Genomic DNA, 13067 nt, shown 5'->3' with positions numbered 1-13067 from the left:
GTAAGATTGTATTGTTGTAGAGACAGAGAATGGAACACCACCTTTAGTTTGTCATCTGATCCCACATTCTCTACCCAATGAGTGAAATAAGATAACAGTCCGTTGATCAATTTACGTAGCCTCTTTTTTTTTGCTTTGCTTGTCCCGCTCAATTTCTCATCATGGTGGAATTAACAATGGATGGGTTGATTTCTCAACAAAATAGGATAATACTGACTACATTAGTTAGTTAGTTTATTATTTTAATAAATCAAAATGATTATAAAAAAGATTAAAAGCGTGTGGTATTTTTTTCTCCCGTTGTAACGCACGGACCCTTTTGCTAGTAAATAATAATAATGCTAAAGACCCCTGTTTCCTTGTAGTTGGATCGCCCACATTTTGAAAGTCCTAAATTCCACTTGAGCATCGGAATCTGGATCAATACCAGCAAAAACATATTGGTACGTATGCTCGATCGCTCCAAGAGGATAGGGAAAGATCCTGGCGGCATGCCTGCTGCATGCTATGGCAGTGCTGGTTGCATCCATGCCGTTGGGTTGGCTGTGGACGATCAGCTCCCCGTGGTCGGAGGTTTTTGTTTTGGTTCCAGAGAGAGCCATTTGGAAGCTGGAAAATGTTATCGGTTGATGTAAGAATTTCGGTTGCCAGCGATGTTTGCCCTGCTGGTTACATTCGGATTACAGCTTACGGCGTGACGGCATCGTCAGCCGTTTCTATTGAAGACACGTGGTAGGTACTTTTATCGGATGACGTGCTAGAAGCCGAGTGTTTTTTACGTAGATACCGTGTCTCGTCTATAAGCCGAGAGCTTTTTCGGGTCACACGGCTTATATGATAGCATAAGCTGAGTGATTTGCTGTTATTGGGTGTTTTTATGGAGAACAAGGCTTATATGCGGATAAGCCGAGCGCTTTACCACACGATAAAACAGTTTTTTTCTCCTGCTCCTCCTCCTCCTCCTCCTTCTCGTCACTCGTCAAACGCTTTTGTTTGTTTCCAGAGAGCCATTTGGCAGCTGGAAGATTTTACGGCAGTTGATATAAGAGTTTCGGTTGCGATGTTTGCCGTGCTGCCAGGTAATTGAAATTATGTATGCGTCGCATTGAAAAATAAGTCGACCGTCTCCTAATTAAATAAGAAAGCTACCCCATATGTCCTGATCTCCACTTGAAAACAAAGACTCGAGACTCCACAAAGTCAGTCAATGCGAGAGGAGAGTTTTGAATTGTACCGAAATATCCAAAGCCGTTCAGTGGCAGAGAATACACGGACTTGTTCTTGCCACAAATATGTGTTACATCAGAAATTAATACTGTACAACATTCTAACCCGTGGTAGGGGATATACGGAATGCTTCAAAGACGTTCCCTGCCTTAGAAAACCAAGTTCGGAAAATGTCTCTTCTTTTTTCACCACAACAGCGACGGAACGTGTAATTCCGTTTGGAGATGGAGTACGAGAGTATAATTCCGTTTAGCAGGGTGATATTGGACAGCTACATATATATGCAAGAGAACCAATGCTGGAAGCAAAAGCAGCGAGACACCTAAAGCTTAATACACCATTTTCCCACAAATACTGTGATGAAGACGATGAGGCTCCTCTGCTTGCTCGTGCTGCTGTTGCTATGGACGGCAACGGCACGAGCATCCGCTGGCGTGCATGGAAGCCGGGCCGGGAACAGGAGTGCTCTTCCCTCCCTTGCCGGCTGTCAGAAGAATTGTGGCAACCTCAGCTTCGACTACCCGTTCGGCATAGGGCCGGGCTGCTTCCGGCCGCCGCGGCGAGACTTTGAGCTCTTCTGCAACAGAACCCCCGATGCGTCGCAGCCTCCCAGACTCTTCCTGTACGACGGCATCACCGAGGTCGTCGATGACATCACGGCCGGCGATCGCTATGGCGAACAATATATCGAGGTATCGTTTTCCCAATCCGTCCCGGTGAGACCTGAGGAGGATGCATACATCATCTCGTGGAATCCTGGGAGATCTCCCGGTGGCTATTCTTTACAATTAAACTTCACTGGTTGCGACTTCGACATGTATGTGCTCGATCACGATACGAACAAGACGGTGGGTCAGTGCAATTCTACATGCCCTGACGAAGACATCACGGACAAGGTGGCCAGCCTCAGGCAGGACTGCAACGGTACAGGATGTTGCTCCACCGATGTTAGGTCCGAGTTTACTACCGGCTTCGACATCAAGTTCGTCCGCCACAAGATTGGAAAGCTGAAGTTCAAAGCGCACAGTAACCGAAGCTCCATATGGGATACAATTGATGTAAGCACTGATTACGTCTTTATCTCCTGGGGTATCACCGTTGATGAACCTGATGGGCCCTTCCAAAACAGCACAGATTATGCATGTCTCAGCAACAATAGCACCAGTCGCCTGATGTTTCAGTATGAGTATACTGGTCCTGCTCAGTATTACTGTGACTGCGACGGTGGTTACGGAGGCAATCCATACATAACGGATGGCTGCTCGCGTGACAAAGGTAATTGCTCTGAGATAAAAAGCCTAGTTTTTTAGCAGTGAGATATGCAATGTTTCATCGTGAAAATGCATTTGTGGAAGTCGTGGCAAAAAAGAACTTTTTTATTTTGCCACCACTTCCACAAATATGACTTCGTACTGAAATTTTGCAAGATCTTAGAACAATTTCCATTGTTTTTTGAAAAAAAACAGATTTTTTAAATATATTTTGAATTTATTGTTGACCCAAAGCTCATTTGAGCTCGGCTGTAAAAGGGCATTTTCATCTTTAGGGTCGTTTTTTCCCAGACCAGCCACAAGTCTGTTCTCATGAAAATTTTCACATGTATGGAAGAAACAAAAATGGTCATTGCAAAAAAAAGGACTTCTTAAAACCATTTATTGGATTTTGTACATGCAGGAGCATATGCGTACAAGCTTCGTTTTGAATTTCCGGCATGTTTAGGCTCTTTTATTTCATGATGAGTTGTAGGATTATTCTACCTTTTCTAAGGTGTCTCCTAGGAAACTCCAAAACCGTGGTCCGTGTAGTTCCTTACATGAAACGTTCGCAAACAGGTCTGCTTTTTCAAATTCCCGCAAACCACGGAGATATTTGCGGACCGGGCATCCAGAGGTCCACCACGTAGTTGTCAGACTGAGCAGTTTTGAGATAGGGGAGCAATTGGAGTTGCACTTATAGCACACAAAACAGTTTCCCTAGAAATCTTTTTCCCTAGAAACGGTGGAGGCATGCCTATCTCCCGTGTCCCAGGGGTGGTGCGGGGCCCCTACATGTGGGGAGGCATGGCCGATCTGCTGAGCGACGATGATGGTTGCGTCGACGACGACGGTGGCCGGCCCTGCCTCGGGAGGTTCCTCGCCAACAGAAAGCTTTGAAAAAAGATGAGATCTTTGCAGAACATTCTTATCATTGTTAGATCCTAGCAATCAAGAATATGAATGCCATTTGATGACACAAATTCTATAATTATAGTTGCATCCTTATCTTTTCCTTAAACTGTGCGTGCTATGCAATAGGGCAAAACTTCCACTTCCAAATGCATGCAATTGATACTTTCAAGCATTCATGGAAACCATTTTGATGAATCCATCTCAAGAATTCTTATGGTGTTCGCTTCATTTTGAGGTCGAAAATATCCTTCTCCAAATATCTCACTGATGGACTTCATAAATTCAGGTCACGGTATGAAAATTTGAAAATATTCCAAATATGATACTGTGTGTTTTGGTCATGTCATTAATTTTTTACGATCTTTAGAAGTTGATCACGTGACCTCTTGTATTAGGTACGATTTTCTTCTTGTACGAGAGGGTAATCTTAAAACAGATGCACTGACTCTGTTTTTTAATGAAATCAGGGTATGATCCGAAACAACGGAAGACCAACTGCTCTAGTCGGTGTGGGGAAATCAATGACCATATGTAAAGTCTATAAATATCATGGAGGGGCTAGTGAATGTTAAATACAGCTTATATGAAGAAGAGCACCTTTCGGTGAGGGTAGATCAAGATCCAGGCCACTATGTTGCCTCCGGAGGTGTAGTACCACAACAGTGGGCCGTAGCCAATTTAACATGCCCCGAGGCACAGGCGAATAAGACCGGATATGCATGTGTCAGCATGAATAGCGAATGCTTGGCTGTCCACTCCGAACGAGAATATTATGGTTACCGTTGCACATGTATGGCCGGTTTTGATGGGAATCCATATACTATCTCCGATGGGTGCAAAGGTACACACTGCATCTCTCTGCCTCCTCTGTTGTGCATCTGGATATATGAAAAACGTCTCTCTGTTAGGGAACTGTCATAATGAATGGGTGATCGCACACCTTTTAGAGAAGTGATACCTTTATATCTCCAAACAATCTCAAAGTAAAAAAATATAGATATGCAAAAACGCGCTCAAGCTCGACCTCTATATAGACTTTGTGCACATGGTAACCTGTAAATAAGTTGTCTATGAACAAAGATCTGTATGGGTACATTCTATATTTTCTTAATGCCCCTAATATTCAAATTACATTAAGCTCAAATAACCTATGGTAGTATTACATGCACGCACTAATGGGAAACCTAATTACAATACTTATGTATTTTAATCTTACGTTATATATACTTATTGTTGCAGATGTTGACGAGTGCAACACACCAGGCACATGTAATGGGACTTGTCACAATACCGAAGGAGGTCACTATTGCACCGAATGTCCTAGAAATACAATGTATGACACTGCATTAAAGATGTGCACATCGACCAAAAAACAAAATCTGGTACTAGGTGAGTCCATGGTACAACCAGTTTCACATAATGAGCTCCATAAAATCCTGAACAGTAATGACCGGCATAATCATTACAGGTATCGCCATTGGGATTAGCGTTGGTTTTGGAATTATACTTCTCATGTCAATTGCAATATTACTCATCCGTAGATGGAAAAAAGACATCAAGAAGAAACTGCGAAGAAAGCATTTTCGGCAGAACCAAGGTCTACTCCTCGAGCAATTGATATCATCAGATGAAAATGCAAGTGACAACACTAAGATTTTTTCACTATCAGAGTTAGAAAAGGCAACAAATGATTTTGATCCCACGCGTATCGTTGGTCGTGGAGGGCATGGCATGGTTTATAAAGGCATCTTATCCGATCAACGGGTAGTGGCCATAAAGAAGTCTAAAGTCATTGAGCAAGTTGAGATAAGCCAGTTTATCAATGAGGTTGCAGTTCTTTCCCAAATAAATCACCGGAATATTGTGAAGCTCTTGGGTTGTTGTCTTGAGACCGAAGTCCCACTGCTAGTGTATGACTTCATCCCTAATGGTTCGTTATTTGGAATCCTTCATGCCAGTACCACTAGCAGCTCTATCTTCTCCCGGGATGATTGTTTGAAAATTGCTGCGGAAGCTGCTGGAGCACTGTATTACCTCCACTCAGCTGCTTCGGTATCGATATTTCATCGTGATGTGAAGTCCACTAACATACTCTTAGATGGAAATTACACTGCAAAAGTATCAGATTTTGGTGCTTCAAGGTTAGTTCCTATTGACCAAACTCACGTTGTTACAAATATACAAGGCACATTTGGATACTTGGATCCAGAATATTACCACACGGGTATGTTGAATGAGAAGAGTGATGTCTACAGTTTTGGTGTAGTACTTGTAGAGTTGCTGCTCAGAAAGAAGCCTATTTTTACAAGTGACTCTGGGCTAACGCAAAACTTGTCCAACTACTTTCTTTGGGAGATGAGGGAGAAACCACTTGCAGAAATAGTAGCTACTCAAGTTCTCGAGGAAGCAACAAATGAAGAGATAAATGATGTTGCCAATCTTGCGGAGACTTGCTTGCAACTACGAGGTGAAGAGAGACCTACAATGAAACAAGTGGAGATGAAATTGCAGTATGTGCGATCTAGAAGGTTGAGATCATCTCAGGTTGTTCTGAAAAATGAAGGCATGCAACCCTTGTCAAGTGGACAAAGCCAAGACACTCTTCCGCTGTTGACTACTCCGAGTGGTAGAGTAGACCGATTTAATATAGCTTCTCAAAGGAACCAAAATTGCTACAGCTTGGAGCAAGAGTTCATGGCATCGGCGACTCTCCCGCGCTAGCTGATCATGTTCTCAACATTAATGTGTGGTTGTCTGCCTTTTTTATTGAAGAGCTATATTATTTTTTTGTCGTTTGATGGAGAGGGTAAAGTATAGTCTGTATAATGCAGTAAATAATGTCCGGTTTATCGTATTCAGATTGAAAAAGTTCCATTCTTGTTATTGCCCCAAAAAAAGTGTAGTGCTACGGATCTACCATATTATTATGTCTGGACCTGACGGTTGGGCATTGTAAATTGTAACATCCTGATTTTCGTGGGTTAAAACAATTAAAAGAAACGGACACCATGGTTGTTTAAATGAAGTAATGTATTTTATTTGGAGTAACCCAAATAAATTCAAAAAATATATTAATGCATGAATGTAATGCCACTGTTAAATTGTGATTCAAATTCTATCGTATTGAACTAGACGTAGTACAAACGGTGTTGGTACCAACGCGTACGAGTACAACTCGTTTACTTGTCCTTCAAGGACTCTCATGTATTGTCCCTCATATATACTCTATGTAGTCGCATCTAAAGACGGCATGTCATCTCGTGCTTGTAATACTCCACCCTCATAGTGATTGCGCCTTCATGCGTCCGTGGTTTTCTTCCGCAAGGGTTTTCACGTAAAAATCCGTGTCTCTTGTGTCTCCTTAATCTCGTTTTATCTAACAAGTGGTATACATAGCAGAGGTTCTACACATACGATATTTGGGACGAGAGCTAGGGTTCGGCATCGTGTGAGCCGCCACCGACACGACCTGACGATCCGAAGCCAGATCGATTACGGAGCCGAGTTCGACACGCTGCTGCAGTTGTCGTACGCGGCGTAGTATATATCTGCGAGTTCCGCTGCCGTGCACAGGATACAAGTCTTGATCGAGGGTTTCGGCGGCAAGTGCCCTTACCAGCCTTCGCTTTCTCGCATCGCCGCGTGCTGTACAAGCTGCAAGTCGCCGAGTTCCATCGCTGATCAAGCTCAAGTCCCGAGGAGATCAAGTATCGCTGCGCTGCTACTTCCCAGCCACAGAGCACCATCCATCAAGCAAAGTTTGTGCACTATTTTGACGTGGAGATACCAACCGCTCGTGAAGACTAACTAGTAGTTCGACTTTGTTTCTTTTTTCTCCAATTGCTACGTCTACATCCGAGACATACTACCAGGTGCTATTTATCCTATTCCGTTTGATCCGTAAATTAATTCTATCAAGAATTTTTCTACCGGCTTTTACTACTTTGTGTACACAGATTTATTTACTCATGGCATCCATGAAGTATGATCTTCCGTTGCTGGACCGTGACACAAGGTTTACCCTATGACAATTCAAGATGCGTGCGTTATTGGCACAGGCCGACTATGATGATGCACTGGATAGTTTTGGAAAGAACAGAATTGAGGACTGGACTGCTGATGAGAAAAGAAGGCATCGTAAGGCTTTGTCACAAATTCAACTCCATTTGCATAATAATATTTTGCAGAAAGTTTTGAGCGAGAAAACTGCCGCCGCTCTATGGTTAAAGCTGGAAGGGATTTGCATGACAAAAGATCTCACCAGCAAGATGCATTTGAAGCAAAAAATATTCATGCACAGGTTACCCGAGGGAGGTAATGTTTTGACTCATATTTCAGAATTTAAAGAGATCATATCCGATCTAGCTGCAATGGAGGTTACGTATGATGAAGAAGATACTGCTTTAATGTTACTTTGTTCGCTGCCAAGTTCTTATACCAATTTTCGAGACACCATATTATATAGTCGTGATACTCTCACGCTAAATGAAGTTTATGAAGCTTTGAACTCTAAGGAGAAGATGAAATTAATGGTGCCTCATGATGGTTCAAGTTCATCCCAAGCCGAGAGATTATCTGTTCGTGGCAGGACAAAGGAGAAGAACTCACATAATAGAAACCGTGGCAAAAGTAAGAACGGCCAGAGGGGCCGGTCGCAATCCAGAGACAAGAAGCAGTCTTGCAGGTATTGCAAGAGAGACGGGCATGACATCTCAGAATGTTTCAAGTTGCAGAACAAGGAAAAGAGGAATGGTACGTATAAACCGAAAGGTAACAAACAAGGTGAAAATTCTGCTAATGTTGCTCGTGATGAAAGTTCCGATGATGCTCCTGTTGTTATTGCTGGATGTGTTGAGACCAATGATGAGTGGGTACTTGACACTGCGTGTACTTTTCATATGTGCCCGCATAGAGATTGGTTTACTACTTTTGATTCTACTACTGCTGCTGGTTCCGTTTTGGGTTTTGATAATTCACCATGCAAGATTGAAGGCATAGGTTTCATTCGAATCAAGATGTTTAATGGCACAATCAGAACTTTGACAGATATTCGGTATATTTCGAAGATGAAGAGAAATCTTATCTCTGTGAGTGCCCTTGATGCAAAGGGCTACAAGTATTCAGGTGGAGATAGCGTTTTGAAGGTCACCAGAGGTTCTCTCATTGTGATGAAAGGTGACTTAAGTTCGACCAATGGTCTTTATTACCTTCGAGGTTCTACCGTTTCAGGTAACGCTACTCCAGTTATTTCAAAGAATTCTGGTTGTGATGCTTCTAACCTTTGGCATATGTGTCTTAGACATATGAGTGAACTTGGGTTGGCAGAGTTAAATAAGAGAGGTCTTCTCAAAGGATACCAAACTGATAAATTGAAATTTTGTGAGCATTGTATCTTCGGCAAGCACAAGAGGGTGAAGTTCAACACTTCCACTCATACAACTGAAGGTATTCTTGATTATGTGCATTCTGATTTATGGGGACCATCTCGCAAAAATTCACTAGGTGGTGCTAGTTACATGTTGACTATTATTGATGATTATTCGAGAAAGGTTTGGCCTTATTTCTTGAAGCATAAATGGCGAGCTTTCTCAGCTTTTAAGGAGTGGGAGATTATGATTGAGAGACAAACTGAAAAGAAGGTAAAAATACTTCGCACTGATAATGGTATGGAATTCTGTTCTAAGCAATTTAGGAATTATTGCAAGTCTGAAGGCATTGTCAGACACCACACCGTTCCTTATACTCCTCAATAAAACGGTGTTGCTGAGCGTATGAACAGGGCCATTATTTCCAGAGCCCGTTGCATGTTGTCCAATGCAGGTTTGCATAGGCGTTTTTGGGGTGAGGCCGCTTCCACTGCTTGTTATCTCGTCAACCGTTCACCATCTATTCCTCTTAATAAGAAAACTCCAATTGAGGTATGGTCTAGTTCACCTGCTGATTATTCACAGTTGAGAGTTTTTGGTTGCACTGCTTATGCTCATGTTGATAATGGGAAGTTGGAGCCTAGGGCTGTTAAGTGCATCTTTCTTGGTTATAAATCTGGTGTTAAAGGTTTTAAACTGTGGAATCCTGAAACACAAAAGATTGTTATTAGCAGAAATGTTATCTTTAATGAATCTGCTATGTTACATGATGTTCCATCTACTAATGTTCCTCTTAAGTGTGAACAGCAGTCTACTGTTCAGCAGCCTATTGTTCAGGTGGAGCATGTTATCGATTCAGGTGATACTTCTGATAAGGAAAATGTTGATGCACATGATGAACCCGTCTTTGATGATGAAAATGTCACTCCAAATCAGCCTATTGTTCCACCCAGTTGGAATCTTGCTCGTGACAGAGTTAGGCTGGGTATTAATGCACCTGAAAGGTTAATTGAGGAGTGCAATATTGTTTCTTTTGCTTTATCTGTTGCAGAAGAAATTGAAGGTAATGCTGAGCCTTCTTCATATTCTGAGGCTATTATTTCTGGTGATAGTAATAAGTGGATGACTGCTATGCATGATGAGATGGAATCACTTGAAAAGAATGGCACTTGGGATTTAGTAAGATTACCTAGAGAGAAGAAACATATTTGTTGAAAGTGGGTTTTCAAAATAAAGGAAGGTGTTTCTCCTAATGATGAGGCAAGATATAAAGCAAGGTTGGTTGCTAAAGGTTATAGCCAAATTCCAGGTATTGACTATAACGAAGTCTTTTCTCCTGTTGTGAAGCATAGCTCTATTCGCACTTTACTTAGTATTGTTGCCATGAATGATTTTGAGCTTGAACAATTGGATGTTAAAACTGCATTCTTACATGGAGAATTAGAAGAGGATATTTATATGGAACAACCTGAAGGTTTTGTTATTCCTGGAAAACAAAAACTTGTCTGTAAGTTAAAGAAATCTCTTTATGGATTGAAGCAATCCCCTCGACAGTGGTACAAGAGATTTGACACATTTATGCTCTCTCAAGGTTTCAATCGGTCTAATTATGATAGTTGTGTTTATTTGAAAACTGTCAATGGTTCAGCTATTTATTTTCTCCTTTATGTTGATGATATGTTAATTGCTGCAAAGAGCATGTCAGAGATTGATGAACTAAAGAAGCAATTGAGTAATGAATTTGAGATGAAGGATTTGGGTGCAGCAAAGAAAATACTTGGCATGGAAATATCCAGAGATAGACCATTTGGAAAATTACATCTCAGTCAGAAGGGATATATTGATAAAGTTCTTCGTCGTTTTAATATGCATAATGCCAAGCCAGTAAGTACTCTGTTAGCTGCACACTTCAAATTATCATCAGCCTTATGTCCTGAGTCAGATGCAGATATTGAGTACATGTCTAGAGTTCCCTATTCGAGTGCAGTTGGTTCACTTATGTATGCCATGGTTTGTTCTCGTCCGGATTTATCTTATGCACTGAGTGTTGTTAGTAGATACATGGCTAATCCTGGAAAAGAGCATTGGAAAGCAGTTCAGTGGATTTTCAGATACCTGCGAGGTACTTCTAATGCTTATTTACAGTTTGGGAAAACTGGAGATGGACTTGTTGGTTTTGTTGATTCTTATTTTGCTGGTGATTTGGATAAGAGAAGATCGCTCACAGGTTCTGTTTTCACCATTGGTGGTTGTTATGTGAGTTGGAGAGCAACTTTGCAGTCTATTGTGGCTTGTTCCACTACTGATGCCGAGTATATGGCTATTTCTGAGGCATGCAAAGAAGCTATCTGGTTGAGAGGTTTGTATACTGAGCTTTGTGGAGATTCATCTTGCCCTACCATATTTTCTGACAGTCAAAGTGCTATATATCTTACAAAGAATCCAATGTATCACGAGAGAACAAAACACATTGATGTCAGATTTCACTATGTTCGAGATGTTGTTGCTAAAGGTGATTTGAAGGTATGCAAGATAAGTACTCATGATAATCCAGCTCATATGATGACAAAGCGAGTTCCTACCAATAAGTTTGAGCTATGCTCAGGCTTAGTTGCTATTTCTCACTAGTCCTATGGAGTTTGACGCACAAGGTGTTTATGCTGATTTGGATGGAGTTATTCACTTTCTTCGACTACTGGAGGGAATTTGTCTCAAGGTGGAGATTGTTAAATTGTGATCCAAATTCTACCGTATTGGACTAGACGTAATACAAACGGTGTGGGCCTTTGCGTTGGTACCGACGCGTACGAGTACAACTCGTTTACTTGTCCTCCAAGGACTCTCATGTATTGCCCCTCATATATACTTCATGTAGTTGCACCTAAAGACGGCATGTCGTCTCGTGCTTGTAATACTCCACCCTCATAATGATTGCGCCTTCATGCGTCCGTGGTTTTCTCCCGCAAGGGTTTTCACGTAAAAATCCGTGTCTCTCGTGTCTCGTTAATTTTTTTATCTAACAGCCACTTCACTATTGTGGATACGGAAAAGGATACCTCTCTGTCCCTCCGCTCACGCCCCCATCTGACTCCTCCCAAGCGGTTCGGGGGAAAACCATAGCCACCGCTAGCAGGTCAACCCCTCCAGCGCCCCATCTCCTCTGCCATCGTCGTCGGCCTAGCTGAGGTGGCGACAGCCCCCAGTTTCCAAAGGAGGCTCAGGGAGAGCAAATGGTCATGGTGGATGCTCATGCTCCAACTACTGGGATGGGAGGGGGGAAATATCTGGTGCACCGGAGCTTGTGGTGCTACCGGTGCGCCGAACTTACATTGTGCTTTTCAAATGTTTGAAACAATTTGAAAAAAATACCACACTCATAGAACATTAATGTAGGTTGTCACAAAATTTGAAGTCAAAATTCGAAACATAACTTGACAAATTCAATACTAAATAGTACACAACATAACTTGGGCTTTAGATTCGGCCCATTATCACACTAATGTCAAATTTGTTATTTTCATATCTTAAAAAATACTTTAAATTTTTATATGAATTTTTGTGACATCATACATTGATGTTGCGCTAACATGCTAGATTGTTTTCAGAATGTTTAAAACGTTTGGTGCACCAGTAGCACAACAAGTACGGATGCACCGGATACATTCCCATGGGCGGTCTCGCATGTCCCGTTCGCAATGACTACTCCCCATGCGTGGGTGCCTTCCCTCAGCAGCGGATATGACACCCACACCTAGATCCGGGTTGATCCACGGGATACGCGTTCATTTGCCTCTCGGTGTCTGCGCGCCAAGGAAGGTGGTCTCCATTGGTCCTGCTGTGGTGCTGCTGCTCGGATCTGCTGTTATGGCTCTAGATCAGGCCGTGCCTGGTTTGTGGTGAGTACGAATGTCGACCACAGAGGCTCCGGGCAGTGGAGGTTGGTGTTCGGTGCTCTAGTCATGTGGATGGCAGGCCACAGGTTGGTGGTCGACCGGTTGCAATGCCTTTGTTTCTAATGTTGTGCCCCCGGGATCCTTTTGCACTCTGGTTGAAATTCCAGCACCTTCTCTTTTGTTAAACAACATGTAATCTACGGTGTTTGTATAAACCGTATATGTGCGGTTTAAGTTGCCGGGTTGTTGGTTGTTGAGATAGAATCCTTGCGGATCAATCCGCCCAACAAACCATGTAAATCTTACCTGTAATCTCGATGCCTATATAACACGCAACGCGTCCCTGCAACAAGCATACACTTAACCTACGTTTTTCTACATGGTATACAAAGCTATTTTCTTCCATCGCACCT

General features: G+C 42.3%; 1 pseudogene across 1 annotated transcript; it reads left to right on the top strand.

The window, feature by feature from the left end:
- Positions 1-1523: 1523 nt before the first annotated feature.
- On the top strand, positions 1524-6251 carry LOC123404557 (annotated as a pseudogene). Its single transcript, XR_006611841.1, has 4 exons — positions 1524-2502; positions 3863-4236; positions 4635-4784; positions 4864-6251. The product of XR_006611841.1 is annotated as a wall-associated receptor kinase 3-like (transcript).
- Positions 6252-13067: the final 6816 nt, after the last annotated feature.

Source organism: Hordeum vulgare, chromosome 6H, assembly GCF_904849725.1.
Source record: "Hordeum vulgare subsp. vulgare chromosome 6H, MorexV3_pseudomolecules_assembly, whole genome shotgun sequence".
In the NCBI taxonomy this organism is placed as follows: Eukaryota; Viridiplantae; Streptophyta; class Magnoliopsida; order Poales; family Poaceae; genus Hordeum; species Hordeum vulgare.
The sequence above is the reverse complement of the archived record's forward strand: the minus strand, read 5'-3'. Positions and strand labels throughout refer to the sequence as shown.